A 15,036-nucleotide genomic window follows, 5' to 3' on the forward strand; every position below is an offset into this window, starting at 1 on the left:
CTGTGACAGACTAAGCCAGTGGTACATAACAAGATGCAACTGTCTCTTGTTCTTACTTTGGCTTGTCTTTCTGGTTTCAAACACAAAATGACTGATAATACAGAATAAAAATCTAATTCAGGTGGTTAAACTGGTCCAGAGAGTCATATCTGGATCATATTCTACAGACATGTGATTGCTCCAGTCTACCTTTGTTGTAGATGAATACTTAGTATCTGAATGTATATTTTTCATAAAAACAAAAAACTCCATTCAAACTGAAAAGGAGGTGCAGTGAAGTGGGAGATTCAGAGGAAATATGTAGACTTGCATGATTGAGGGCCTTCACATTACAGAGAGGGCCGGGATGAAGGGAAAATAACATGATTCAGGGCCTTCACATTACAGACAGGGACCGGGATGAAGGGAAAATACAGATTCAGACAGAAAGGGCCGGGATGAAGGGAAAATAACATGATTCAGGGCCTTTGCATTACAGAAAGGGCCGGGATGAAGGGAAAATAACATGATTCAGGGCGGGATTACAGAAAGGGCCGGGATGAAGGGAAAATAACATGATTTAGGGCCTTCACATTACAGAAAGGGCCGGGATGAAGGGAAAATAACATGATTCAGGGCCTTCACATTACAGACAGGGACGGGATGAAGGGAAAATAACATGATTTAGGGCCTTCACATTACAGAGAGGGCCGGGATGAAGGGAAAATAACATGATTTAGGGCCTTCACATTACAGAAAGGGCCGGGATGAAGGGAAAATAACATGATTTAGGGCCTTCACATTACAGAGAGGGCCGGGATGAAGGGAAAATAACATGATTTAGGGCCTTCACATTACAGACAAGGCCGGGATGAAGGGAAAATAACATAATTCAGGGACTGTGAGATAGGTCTTTGTTGGAACAACTCTCTGGTCTTAAGATAAATGGCACCATTTATAAAATGTCTCCAGTTGTAGGACACAAATAACTCATTATCTCAATATCAGTTGTAAGTGATCTTTTTTTCAAATATGGAACCATGTTTATCTTACTCAAAGATGCTGGAAGCCCCAATGGGATCTGAATGAGGAGGAGGCATGGCAACCAGAGACACATGTAGCTGGGCAAGTTGACACACAGCTCCCAAGGACCAGGCCCAACATCTGTCAGATATAACCAACTACCAATAGACACGGGTATCTGGGCAAGTTGACACACAGCTCCCAAGGACCAGGCCCAACATCTGTCAGATATAACCAACTACCAATAATTTCAACGATGCTTTCCAAACCAGTACAGTCATGACACTACATGGCTTTACAGATACACAACCAATTTCTAAGCTATATTATCTGGTCTTCCATGCCAATAAACATAATAAACAGACATGATTACAATCCGGCACTGGACCAGAACTAGAGGACAACAATGCCTTACACTGATTGATAGTTCACCTCTTATTAATCTAACTGAGTTAGAGTACACAGACCGCGTCATACCAAAAGACGTTAAAATATGGTACTTGTTGGTCCCTGTCTGGCGCTCGGCATTAATGGGTAAAACAAGGACTGGTCGGCTCGGAGTCAGTATAATGAGTCTGAGTGGGGTATTCATGCTTCACTGCGGCATGGTATCTCAGTGGGCTAGCACCATAAAACCAGCTTAAGTCTGGGCTAGTACAAGCAGCCTCACATACACATACACATGCATGCACGTCGTCATATAAGCGAAATATTCTCAAGCACGACGTTAAACCCAATTTCACCTCACCTACACAGATATGTATTCTATGAGTCTTGGAAAACTGAACCCACAGCAGTGAACTATGTATTCTATGAGTCTTGGAAAACTGAACCCACAGCAGTGAACGTAGACTTGAGTTTCATTGCTGACACAGCCATCCACTGCATATATCAGTGTCACGCATGTTTACCATGTAACTCTTCCATCCAGGCCTTCCCTGATGCCATCTTATCTGTGGATCTAATAACAACTTCCTGGCAATTGTCACCTACTTAGCCTGTGGCTGCACACATGCTGCACATCACTGATGAATCTTCCTCTCTGGAGCACAGAAATTATGCTGTAATCTCACATATACCCTTACACACTGTGTCAGATGCACAAATTAACTTTTTCAAAAGATTATCTAATGATATCATGTTTGTTTGAGATATCTTTAACGATATCAGTTATATGGACTATATTTACACAGCGGCACCTTCCTCAATGATCAAGGTGGTGGTTGTGGACAGAATTGGTTTATATTCACATCATATCTTTACATTGTCATATTGTGTCATCAGGGATCTGAATTGCCACCACTTGTAAAATAAGATAATGACCAGTGGTATGGCTGTAATTCAGGGTGTACATATATGTTACCACTGTTTGAGCTAGATGTCTCAGGTCTCAGGTTCACCAGAATCTGAACATGCTCAAGAATACTTGCAGTCCTTAACTACTCCAATTTCTAAGGTGATGGTTTCCAATTTCATTCTACGGAGAAGCACAGTGCAAGAGTCATCCACGAGCCATGTCTGCTTGAACAACATTACATCTTGATAAATATTCATGAGCTTTAATGCTGACAATTTGCAGGTTTCCCAAGTTTATCACTTAACACAATTTTAAATTCACAAGAACGCCGGGCATGTCTAAGGTTGATCTTTCAACAAACAAAACAAGGAGAAAAATCAATCTCCACTATGGCTCTTGCTGAAAGCTACATCAGTTATTGCCACCAGTATGTGATTGTGGTTTGTTTCCCTCAGGTGCCATATATCATACAAAAAGCTATTTCACCTGAATAGATGTGTCTCATGCACCCTGCACACTGCAGGGAGTGAGGGGTAATGTAATATTTAGTGTCAATGCCTCTGGGCCTAGGTCCCTGCTGCACGATTATTGATTGAGAACTATGAAACAAACTGAACAAAGATAAGCAGTGTGAAACTCATGATTAGTCAGAAATACCAGAATCTGTGTTCTCTCATAATTGTTTACCTTAAATTTATTTGACAGATACTCTCAACTTACATCTTATTCAAGACTTCAATTGTTACAAACTGCTATAAAAATGACTGTTCCAATCTTTTTAATTTTGGGTGTTAAGTGCCAAAATGTGTCCTGAAAATAGCAGATTAGCACCTCTGAGGTGGGCAGAACTAGTCATAAAAAAATAAATTAATACTAACATGGCTGTATGTTGGGCTTTGGAAGAAATACTGGAACCCTAATTTATGTTTAAAAAACACTGATCTCATTTAAATAATTCACTGAATATACAACATTTTCACTAACCAGCAAAGAGAATATAATGTACAATTTACCTTCTATAAAAAAAATGACAACATACCAAAAGATATTAAGATACCAAACCACATGTCCCATCATACAAATAGTATGCAATAGATCACAAAGTCACAGCCAAAACAAAAACCAGAAGCAGCATTGTGCCCACCCAATATTACTCCAACTTCCTGATACAGCCTACATGGTTGTAGCACATCTCACAAGCGGGCTATTTTCACAAAGGTTGGTGAATCAGTTCCATTTGCTGATGCCAGGACCTAAACGAAACACATCTAAATCAACAACATGATTCTGGCTGGTATCCAGAAGCTAGTACAGTGATGAGTACCTACCAGTGGTCTGCCTTGATCCAACACACAGCTACTCCACAGACAGGCACAGGGAATTTGAAGCAGCAAGACTCGTCTGGGTCAAATGCAAGGCTCTAAGCGATTTGCTTGGGGGGATTTCATTTCAATAAGTGTGTGGACTATCAGAGGGCTTACTTCACTTCACAACTGATAAGACAAGTTAACCCCACAAGCCACAATGAAATATGGGATTTGAGAAATCTAAACAATGCAAGGAATTTGCTTTAGTCCAAACAAAGAATATGGAGGTTGTTAATGGAAGATAATCATGCAAATTGCTCGCTCTAGGTAGGTGATTAAGTCTGTGTATCACTGATAGTTAGTTATTAATAACACAAAATGGATTGCTCATGTTTGAGGAAAGACTAGCCTATCCTCCCTACTATGTTAATAAGCATGCTCCAAGCAGCTATTGAAAGCCAGGCCAATCCCATGACATAAAAGCAGTTATGTTTCGGTCTAGCCCACCCCTTTGGACGGGAGGTGATGCAGCATGCCAAAAATGGTAAGGCATCTTGAAAATACAGCATCCGTGGCAGTGACTCACAGGTTACCGTGGCGATGGGGGAACTTCCAGTCTGGACGTCCAAGACAAAGGGGATTTCCTTAGGGAGTGGTTCAACAGATTCATTCATATGAGGACAGGGAGATGTTGCATTGTCTGTGATGCCTAATTTGCATACATCCCATCTGCCTGCCTGTTGGTAGCATGTAGGAAGTCTCTCCAATGCAGGGGGGGTCGTAATGAGGGATGGGTCTCAGCTGATGGGGCGGGGGAGCAGGAGGGGACAGGTCTAACGATATATTCTTCTTAGTTATTGATGGTCTTACAACTGAGCAGCTAATCTGTGTTTCCTTACTTACTTAATGTCTTTAAAGGTTGTCTAGGTATAAAAGGGCATTTGTTGGTATGTTTGTTTTCATTCTTCAAATTTCTAGAAATACAAACTTAGAAAGCTTCTTCAATCAATACTGAAACACACACTTTGGTACAAAATGAAACAGATTCCCATGACCCTATAACTTCCCCAATATGTTTATGTAACAATCAGTTTTTAAATCTGGTAGTCATAGAAACAAAAATATCACTTTACGAATGCACCCTTTGACCAATGCAGAATTTTTAACCCCCCAAAATAGATACATATATTTTGTAATAATATTTATGGTTTTAGATTTTCATAAAACTGCAAATTAAAATATATGTTTTACCATAAAACTAGAATGATATGTTTGTGCTTAATGAAATGATGATGTCACAATTAATCACAAGCACATATCATCTAAGGCTACTTCTTACCTCTGAAGAGTTCTGATGAAAACAGCTACATTTAAACTGAACAGGAGACAAAGTGAACCTATGGAAAATCTAGACTTGCTTCATTTACAACTCAGGCCAGTCAGGGCTGAGCTTATGGGGAAATGATATGGTTCAGGGACTGTGACACAGACTAGTTTCATCTGTCAATTAAGTTTTTTACAATTTGGGCTCTATTAGTCATCAATTGCTTTGTTTAGTTCAAAGGATATTTTTGAAATTATTTAAAGCAAAGACTGCTCAAATAAAATTTGAAAATCAATAATGAACGGTTATTAGGAAAATCTAATTAACAAAGAAATTGCTAAAACTGCCTTTGGTTAATAAAATTTGTCACGTAATATCGAGGGATCAGAAAGAGGCTGGTTTATAGTTTATGAATAGAATTAAATGACATAATCAATATGTGATGAAATCTTTTAACATGTTCATACTATCATAAATCAACATTAAGAATATATTCCTACATACCAGCTTCCACCTGAAGTGTACATTTGTCTGTTTCGGTAGTTCTGCTCAGCTGTCATTGAGTGACTAAACATCAAATACATGTACCCTTCCACAAATTGCATGCTGTGAACATAACCCAACAACTTCCCAAATTAAACATATACTGTAGACATAACCTACTGTGTTCCAAGGTTTCAACCATAACTCTGATGTCAGAATAGATTTTTCAAACCAAAATAACAGATACAACCAGGATGAAAAGAAACCTTGCAATGCTTACCAAATTCTCCCACAGGCACGGGACATGTCACAATATTTGGCCAATATAAAGCTTTCTCAACATTACTGAAACTTACTATACTATATTTCAGCCTCCAAAATGACCTTGGAACTACCATGTATATTTCAAAGCTCAGTTGACAATAGAATGTTTACTAAACTACCTAGCAGTCATGTTTGAGAAAGAAGTGTTTTCAAATAAATATATCTTGAAATGTTGTGATTATCAGCCAAATCATGGTCCTACAAGGACTTCATAGGCACACCAAACAGAAGACTCGAAATGCTGAGGTAGAAAAGTCCATGACTCTGAAGGCTGAAGAAGCTGTGGAATAACTATTTAAACTGCACTATAATAGTCTCCTCAGGGACCGTTCATAATTAATGGCGGGGTGGGGGTGGGGGTGGTGGTGGTTGTTCACCCATTTTGTTCTGAAGAGGTAGGGGGTCACCAATTTGTACACATGTACTTGGGGGGGTGGGGGTGGGTGTGTGTGTGTGTACCGATTTTGTACACAAAAATAAGAAAAAAAATATGATTATAAATTACGGAAAGGTGGGGGGGTCCATTGATTTTGTACATGACATGCAAGTGGGGTCACATGTTTTGTACATAAATTTTAGGGGGGGGTCATTCACATTGTACATGCCTTTCCATGAAAATCATCATCCACCCCCCCTAGCCAGAAATTATGAACGGTCCCTTACAGCGTTGGTCTAGGAGGGAGAGGAGAGTCTACCAACATGAACATGCATCCCTCCCAGGTGTACAACTACCTGTATGATCCCACTATTTATACCACATCATATATCATGGCCGACATACCACTAAGTTACTTCTCAAGCAGGTATGGATGTCAAAATGTTTTATTGACCTCTAGCTTATCTTCTAGAGCAAGTCTGTGTGTGGAGTTGTTTATGTTTGTTTTATGATGATATTGTCATAGTTATAAAAACAGGTTGATAGAAAGGAGAAATACTTTCTGATGAAATATATCTTAAATGCAAATCTGGTAATAACTATTCCGAAAGGAAAATATCTAATTCTAAGATTTCTAATCCTCATATTTTTTAAATAAAGTAAATTACAAAATAATTGTGTAAAAGAGAAATCATCGGAAAATAAACTCAGAATACACATTATGTTCCTCGATTTATCTCCTCATTGGGTGTGATATTAAATTATTGGTGGTCTGTTAACTTGCACTTAATACTATCACTGGCGTCTAAACTAAGCAGAATATAATTGTCTTCACGGCCAGTTTTGCACCCAGGCCTGGAGGTCACAGTGACATACTGAGGTTGGACCTGCAGGACTTATTTAATGTCTGGATCGCAGAATGTAACACTAAATAATGACATGGATGAGACGATCTTGGCAACTTGCCAACACATGTAGGAAGTTGGTGTTTCGAAAACTTTGGAGCATCTCATTGTCATGCTATCTTTGAAATTATGAATAATCAAGAATTAGTGAGAGCTGCAAAAAAGGAATTGATAAAAGTTATGCAGTTGAAACAGAGAAACAAGATATCCTGTGTTTGGGTCAAGATGGGAAGAGGAGACAAGAGATCAGGGGAGCCAGGGGACCAGGCCTCGTGTGTTTCTCAGTCACAAACAGATGCATCTGTATGGCTGACAATGTACAAGATACAATTATGTAGACAGAGTGAATGAAGATGTTATTTGAACTAATCGCACATACATTTGCATCAATATTGGTTTGATATACTCATTTGTACAATGGACTCGACCTTTTTTGTACAGCCATTCTGTCTGCTTCACAACTAGAGTGAATGAGTGTGGTTTTAGCAATATTCCAACAATATCACAGTGGTGGACACCAGAAATGGCTTCACACATTATACCCTTTTGGGGAATCAAACCCAGTCCTTTGGTGTGACGAGCCAACACTTAAACCACTGGGCTACCCCACCACCTTGCTGCCTAACTAGAATGTCTCCATACCTATGAAGGTCAATATTCGGTCAAGGTCATACTTTCAAATATGTTAATTCAGATTATTGCATAAAATTAATGATACTGTCCAGATTATCAGGGGTTCACTGTGTACAACAGGACATTTAGATGCATATCAGAGCTGTTTAATAACTCTATATATAACATACGTAAGTATAGGACAAATATTACCGGCAATGTGATTTATTCGTTTTGGATAAAACCCGTCTCATGTGTCCTTATATGAGCATTTAATATTATTTTAGAGGAAATGAAAACAATTACAAATGTTAAGCAAACATCCCAGCCATATTGCCTGCCAACACAATATCTCCAGCACACAAAAACTGAATCATCAGTGCCAGACATAAGGGAGGTAACTCTGTTAACCCCCAATCTGAATACATGGGGGAATATGTTATCCCGCTAATCAATACTTGTGATCACAAACTGAGAGAGTTGCAGACAGTTTATATCTTCCTTCCTTTGTCTCAACTGCTGGTCACAGATTGTTACCCTGTCCTTACTGCTGTTCACAGATTGTTACCCTGTCCTTACTGCTGTTCACAGATTGTTACCCTATCCTAACTGGTCACAGATTGTTACCCTATCCTAACTGGTCACAGATTGTTACCCTATCCTAACTGGTCACAGATTGTTACCCTATCCTAACTGGTCACTGATTGTTACCCTATCCTAACTGGTCACAGATTGTTACCCTATCCTAACTGGTCACAGATTGTTACCCTATCCCAACTGGTCACTGATTGTTACCCAATCTTAAGCGGTCACAGATTGTTGCCCTATCCTAACTGGTCACAGATTGTTACCCAATCTTAAGCGGTCACAGATTGTTACTCTTAACTGACTGTTCGCCCTGTTCTATTTACGCCCCACTCAGCAATATTCTAGCAGTATGATGGCAGTTGGGCAATATTTGTGTCTGGACCAGACAATCCAGTGACTTACATCACAAACATTGATCTACACAACCGAGTCCTGATAACACACATCAACCAAGTCAGCAAGCCTGACCAGCCTGACCCTCTTATGCCGCTTGTGACAAGCATGGCTGATGACCAGTGCTACCCCAATTTTCACCAGGTACTTTCAGTTCTCATGTCAAACTGACATGTTTTTTTTCCATCCTTTGTGTCAGTTTTGTTGGGATTGTAATATATATCAGGGATTTATCAGGGATACCATACTTAGTGCCCATGGCAGGTAAACTGGGAGAAACATCAGGATATCGTTCAGACTTGAATCAGGGTGTTATACTCAGTTCTCATGTTTGGAAATTCTGAGATTTGGGATAATTGTTAATTCAAACTGGGAATGTTACTTACTACTGACTTCCTGCCAAATATAAGCTTCTTAGCAGGTCTAGATAAGCACTGTGTATATAAAATCTTGCCTGGCTGTTGGACCTGCCACAGAAAAATCTACTTCAGATGAGAACTACGTCATACATCAATTAATCTGTCAGTGAAATGACCATTAGTGAATGTTTTTTAATGTTCCCAGGAGCAACATTCTATCTCTCGTACAGCAACTACCTAAGTCTATCTTGCTAGATATATGACCATTACATACATACTGTTGAACCTTGTTAAACCAGAAATATTGTGGAACCTTGTTAAACCAAAATTAAAGTGGAACCTTGGTAAACCAGACATGTCCCATAATGGGAATTTACTGATACGTCTCAAACTGTCAGGTCAAAGGGTGAACATAATCCCTGATGAATTCTACGGTACCAATTCTACCCACCTATGACCAATCTCAGCTGCACATAAAACCACTTGGTACATGAACCTTTGCCCTTGAGGAAAAACAAAATAGTTTCAGTATGTAAAGTTTACAAAAATTTGTGAAAAGTTACAATGTTTAAGGTGTTTTACATATATTACAGAACTATTAGTTCTGTAAACACATGTCTGTAGAACACATTCCACATGTCTCTCGTAACACCTTAGTTGTAACAATGGGAAGCTGTTTCTGTCTCTTCCCTTGAAACTTTCTTTCATGACAAAGACATATGTTAAGTTCCTAAATGTTACCAAGCTATTCCCTAAAGCAGCTACGTGAAAGGTTCATGTGTAATGGGTTTAGGTTTGACGGGAGCTGGAACAAGGGAAGTGCCTTGCCCTGGCTCCTTACTGGCTCTGTCCGTGTGTGAGCAGAGACTTAAAAATGTCCCCTCCCTCATTAACACCTCACCTCATTTAAAGCAGAAAAATACACTGACAGAGCTAGTCTGTCTCACAGTCCCTGAACCACATCATTTTTCCTCTTGCCATACTCAACCCTCCCTGCAATGCTAAAGCCCTAGTCTGCCATACAGACCCTGAAGCAAATATATCCAAGAAAGCCCACGCAAGTCTAGAAAATGTGGCAAGTCTAGATTTCCTCAGCTTCAGGTTGAAAATGAAAAAAGTCTCAGGGCTCCTTTTCATTATATTTTTTTTTTTACTATGAATTTTTTTTCAGTAAAATATGTTCATTTCAGAGACTAGTTGTTAGTCTACTAAAGCCCTAAATGAAGCAAGTCGAGATTTCCTAATCTCCCAACTCACTGGGGCTCCTTTTCAATTTAAATGGGTTTATTTGTTACTATCAATATTATATATATTCAGGGGCTAAGCGTTTTCTGGAGCCAACAGATTAAAGATTTAAGATCCTAGATTAAATGAAACTATAGGACAGCTTGTATCCTATTAATTCACTCACATGTTTTAGCATTGACCACTCTCCTCTACCATCACACAGGTGTCACACAGGTTAAATATGATAATGTTCCCCGCAGATCTGATTTTCGTGGATATTGATTCTGGGTATTATATTAAATTTTGTACATGCTGACAACACATGCTGTAAAAGCAACATGATAATCATATTTGTATATGATATTAAAATGAGTAACTCATCCTAAGATGGACTTGACATCTTTCCAAACATTCCTTATCCTTCAAACCATAATATAAAGCAATTCAAAACTAGAATTCTCTCCCACTATTGTTGTACTTCTTGGAAGCTTCGAGTGAAAGGACATTTTCATTCCCATTTTGCAGCAGGCTGATGTGTTTCTTTCTTTTTCAGCCCAAGACTCACTAAAACAACACCTGACATCTTTCCAATAAACCGTGAAGATCTGGGTTAGAACTGATCTTCAGTCACCTATGCTTGTGGTAAGAGCCGACTAACGGGATCGGGTGGTCAGGCTTGCTGACTTGGTTGACACATGTTATCGTATCCCAATAGCGTAGATTGATGCTCATGTTGTTCATCACTGGATTGTCTGGTCCAGAATCAATTATTTACAGACCACTACCATATAGCTGGAATATTGCTGAGTGCAGCGTAAAACTAAACACACTCACTCTTTCAAATATGTTTACTGTGCACATTATTAAACTGTAATTCAAAATAATTATCATTAATTATATTTATTCATAAATTACGGGTGACCTTTATCTTAAGTTCAGATTTATGAAGGTGACAGATGTTAAAACCCAGAACTACACTCACTTTTCACACTTCATCTTTGTGACATATAATTCTTATTTCTAATTTTTTAGGCTTTCCTTGATGGATGCAGTCTATCGACAACAGCTGAATGACCCCAGTTGTTTACTGACTTGTCTTCACCATGAACACATCAACAAATCTTCTCCATATTGCTGGAAAAACATTGGTAATTATATAGGAATCCTATTCATAGACAACATGTCATTATAGACCAATTAGTTAAACCTCCTGTAAAACTATAATTATTTCCGCCATTTGCTAACAATAGTGAAATATACACCTCATGTCAATTACACAGTCATTAGCACATACTTGGTTTGTGTTGCTGACGATTCCTCTCACAACTTGAATTCCATGTCAGACCACAATAAATCTGTTTCATGCGCAGTGTGGATAGACCTGATGACTAAACAGTTGACAAAGACATTCAATTAATACTCCTAGTTGACAACTTGCTAGTGCAATGGCCAATAACTTTCACGTGACCATGGTACTAGCAGTATATATTCAAATTTTCTAGCCAAAATTCAAACAAAAGTAATATTTTTCCATATAATTCTAGGAATACCACCTCTATGACATCATTGCCATAATTCTATATCAGAAAATATAAAAATCGAATAGATTTTGAACAGAAGTAGGCTTCACATTCACATGACTCTAATTAGTTGTGTGGATATTAGTTTTCCTCCACCATTGCAGGAAAACATCACTGTTTGGTTGTGTTTATCTCATGGAGACATTATGTCCCTCGAGCATGCCAGGATCCTGTGACTTTGGTTCAAATCCACCTCATGGTCATCTTTGGTTGGTCAGAACCATGTCAAACCAAGTGGAAAATGTCAAAAGAAGTTCCATGAACACTCTATAGAGGGATGGGCCAAACTGACAGATTTGCCTCAATGCCAAGTGTGGATCAGTACTAAATGATTACATCGCTGATCTACAAATGATATTGTGGCATGTTTTCCAGCTGATAAGATATAAAACTCATTAATTCCAAGTGATGAAGAGCCATGTTGAGCTTCCCCCTGCAGTCTCCGGTCAGAATGTTCCCAGATTGGGGTGCACCAAGCTACCACCTCCTGTTCACAGCACACATGATGTCATTTACTTAATCAGCGAAGTCACATCTCCCAGGGTGGCCGCAGGATTGGCAGAGGCACCACAGAGGGGGAAGGGTTGTTGGCTGGGGGGTGGATGTCTATCTCATGTCACTGAAGGGGAAGGGTTGTTGATTGGGGGTGGGGGTGGATGTCTATCTCATGTCACTGAAGGGGGAAGGGTTGTTGATTGGGGTGGGGGGTGGATGTCTATCTCATGTCACTGAAGGGAAGGGTTGTTGATTGGGGTGGGGTGGGGGTGGAGTTGTTGATTGGGGGTGGGGTGGATGTCTATCTCATGTCACTGAAGGAGAAGGGTTGTTGGCTGTGTGGGGGTGGGGTGGGTGGTGAATGTCTCTCTCATGTCACTGAAAGGGAAGGGTTGTTGATTGGGGGTGGGGGTGGATGTCTATCTCATGTCAGTGAAGGAGAAGGGTTGTTGGCTGTGGGGGTGGGGGTGGAGTTGTTGATTGGGGGTGGGGGTGGATGTCTATCTCATGTCACTGAAGGAGAAGGGTTGTTGGCTGATGGGTGGTGTGGGTGGGTGTGAATGTCTCTCTCATGTCACTGAAAGGGAAGGGTTGTTGATTGGGGGTGGGGGTGGATGTCTATCTCATGTCACTGAAGGAGAAGGGAAGGGTGTGGGGGATTGGGGGTGGATGTCTATCTCATGTCACAGAGGAGGGAAGGGTTGTGATTGGCTGGGGGTGGATGTCTATCTCATGTCACAGAGGAGAAGGAAGGTTGTAGGCTGGGGGTGGATGTCTATCTCATGTCACAGAGGAGAAGGGTTGTTGGCTGGGGTGGATGTCTATCTCATGTCACAGAGGGAAAGGGTTGTTCGCTGGGGGTGAATGTCTATCTCATGCCACAGAGGGGAATGGTTGTTGATTGGGGGTGAATGTCTATGTCATGTCACAGAGGGAAAGGGTTGTTCGCTGGGGGTGGATGTCTATCTCATGTCACAGAGGGGAAAGGGTTGTTGACAGGGGGGCGAATGTCTATCTCATGTCACTGAATGGGAAGGGTTGTTGACTAGGAGTGAATGTCTATCTCATGTCACTGAGGGGAAGGGTTGTTGACAGGGGTGAATGTCAATCTCATGTCACAGAGGGGAAGGGTTGTTGATTGGGGGTGAATGTCTATCTCATGTCACTGAGGGAGAAGGGGTGTTGGCTGGGTGGTGGATGTCTATCTCATGTCACTGAGGGGAAGGGTTGTTGACAGGGGGTGGATGTCAATCTCATGTCACTGAGGGGAAGGGGTGTTGGCTGGGGGTGGGGTGGGATGGATGTCATCTCATGTCACAGAGGGAAAGGGTGTTGGCTGGGTGGTGGATGTCTATCTCATGTCACTGAGGGGAAGGGGTATTGGCTGGGGGTGGATGTCTATCTCATGTCACTGAGGGGAAGGGGTGTTGGCTGGGGGTGGATGTCTATCTCATGTCACTGAGGTGGAAGGGTGTTGGCTGGGGGGTGGATGTCTATCTCATGTCACAGAGGGGGAAAGGGGGTTGGCTTGGGGGTGGGGTGGATGTCTATCTCATGTCACTGAGGGGAAGGGGTGTTGACTAGGGGTGAATGTCTGTCTCATGTCACTGAGGTGGAGGGGCTGGAAGGGATGCATGTCACAGAGGGGGAAAGGGTGTTGACTAGGGGTGAATGTCTATCTCATGTCACAGTGGGGGAAGGGGTGTTGACTGGAACTGGACTGGGCGGTAGGCATCAATCTCTTGCTACAGACACATAGTTGAAATTAACACCAGGGAGTTCTTTTAAGCTTATGACAAAAAGGGCAAATTCCAAACTTTACTGCATGGTAGTTCAACTAACACAGTTACAGTGTGCATACAGTGGCATGGACCACTATCTACTCTTCACTACTCCGCCATTATCCCAGACACTTCATACCCTCAAAGTTTCAAACCAGCATTTGATGTTTCAGGCACAAAAACAGCAGAAGCATAATGGACCATAGGATATCACTGATCTGACTCTAGATGAGAACATGCTGACACCATGGACTACAATTACATGCTGACCTCAAGCATTTGAGGCAAAATCCCATTTTCACATCATCCAATGTTGCAAAAGTGTACATCAAAGGACTTGTGAGTATCCAACATGTCTGACATTCTAACAAGAACATATATGCTCAACTCCTGAAATATGCAGGACTGCTCATGTACATGAAGTAAATTATGGTATGAACAAATCTCAACTGAATTTTCCACATTAATCATTGCTTGTGTCAACAAAATTATGTAACAGCCATTATTGTAAGACATTCAAATATTGACCATAAACAGACTTCCTAATCTTCAAGTATATTAAGTCAGTCATACCACTGTGAACGCAAACATTTTGCTACTCGATTGAACATTTCACAAGCACTTTAGTTATAAGGTAGAGATTATGCTGTACACTGAACTGGTAACACAACCATTCCAGGATATCCTACTTCTTCAATGCAGTGTTTGCACACATCTCCATGCTGTGATAATTTGGTTGTATTATCAACACATGGATGGGCAAAAAGATTTAAGTACTGAAAACATTCCATAATATTTAGTATATTATGGTAACATCATGCTAATATCTGTCCTACTTACTGAATATTGTTAGTTCATCTGAACAAGGTAAGTTTTAGGTTTTGTTTCATTTGAAAGTGAATAAAGTTCTCAAGGTAAGAAATGTGTTTGTTTTGGTTCTTAGTTTGTCAGATGTGGACATGATGTTGTTGATGAAACAAACA

General features: G+C 40.4%; 1 protein-coding gene and 1 long non-coding RNA gene across 2 annotated transcripts in view; one reads left to right on the forward strand and one right to left on the reverse strand.

Moving 5' to 3' along the window:
• Positions 1-3,819, reverse strand: part of LOC124284876 — a 44,980-nt gene extending 41,161 nt beyond the window's left edge. The window contains exon 1 of the mRNA XM_046721000.1: positions 3,628-3,819. The gene's annotated coding sequence lies outside the window, so the exon portion shown is untranslated. The remainder of the gene's footprint in view (positions 1-3,627) is intronic.
• The window catches only part of LOC124284878, a 74,245-nt gene extending 59,209 nt beyond the window's left edge, over positions 1-15,036 (forward strand). Inside the window, exons 3-5 of the long non-coding RNA XR_006900665.1 lie at positions 10,751-10,839; positions 11,230-11,345; positions 14,227-15,036. This is a non-coding gene — a long non-coding RNA (uncharacterized LOC124284878). The remainder of the gene's footprint in view (positions 1-10,750; positions 10,840-11,229; positions 11,346-14,226) is intronic.

Source organism: Haliotis rubra, unplaced genomic scaffold (genome assembly GCF_003918875.1).
Source record: "Haliotis rubra isolate DU_JTF1 unplaced genomic scaffold, ASM391887v1 Scf347, whole genome shotgun sequence".
NCBI classification, from domain to species: domain Eukaryota; kingdom Metazoa; phylum Mollusca; class Gastropoda; order Lepetellida; family Haliotidae; genus Haliotis; species Haliotis rubra.